General features: G+C 37.5%; 1 protein-coding gene across 2 annotated transcripts in view; it reads left to right on the forward strand.

Moving 5' to 3' along the window:
- Window positions 1-911, forward strand: part of ACSL4 (acyl-CoA synthetase long chain family member 4) — a 50,087-nt gene that overhangs the window by 28,619 nt on the left and 20,557 nt on the right. The gene's annotated exons all lie outside the window — the stretch shown is intronic.

Genomic DNA, 911 nt, shown 5'->3' on the forward strand with positions numbered 1-911 from the left:
ATGATCTTAATATTTTACATGTAATGGATTTCATCATATTGAAATACTGAATAGTTGAAAAATTTTAAGAGCAACTAACAGCTGAAAGGACTCTGCTTTAATTCTTTTAAAAGTTAAAACCTAGGGGCGCCTGGGTGGCTCAGTTGGTTAAGCATCCAAATTCTGCTCAGGTCCTTATCTTGTGGTTCATGAGTTCAAGTCCCACATTGGGCTCTGTGCTAACAGCTCAGCCTGGAACCTGCCTCAGATTTTATGTCTCCCTCTTTCTTTGCCTATCCCTTCTCACACTCTGTCTCCCTCTCTTTCTTTCTTAAAAATAAACATTAAAAAATTAAAAATAAATAAAACAAAACTTAATTAACATCTGTTTATGAGTTCAAATTTTTGTATATTTCCCTTAAATTAAGCTTTATTCAATAATAAATAGGTAATGAGTAGTTTTAAAATATTTTAGAGCTATTGTCAGTTATTTCACTGTTTTAAAGTTGTGACTGGCTGGGGTGCTTGGGTGGCTCAGTCGGTTAGACATCCAACTTTGGCTCAGGTCATGATCTCATGGTTTGTGGGTTCAAACCCTGCGTTGGGCCCTGTGCTGACAGCTTGAAGCCTGGAGCCTGCTTCAGATTCTGTGTCTCCCTTTCTCTTTGTTCATCTCCCACTCGCACTCTGTCTCTCTCTCTCTCTCAAAAATAAATAAAAAGATTTTTTAAAAAAGTCTAAAGTCATGAATGGCCATAGGCAAAGTTAAGAAAATATAGTTTTGCTCCTGTTTCCTCTAGCCTCCCTTTCCCTCTCTCTTCATGGTGTTGTCTTTGGTAGACACTTCCTACCTGCTCTCTTGTATTAAAACCTCCTTAATGTGTTAATTTTTTTTTCATTTTTGAGAAAGAGAGAGCACGAGCGAGTGAGCA

Source organism: Crocuta crocuta, unplaced genomic scaffold, assembly GCF_008692635.1.
Source record: "Crocuta crocuta isolate KB4526 unplaced genomic scaffold, BGI_CrCroc_1.0 scaffold737, whole genome shotgun sequence".
Taxonomy (NCBI): domain Eukaryota; kingdom Metazoa; phylum Chordata; class Mammalia; order Carnivora; family Hyaenidae; genus Crocuta; species Crocuta crocuta.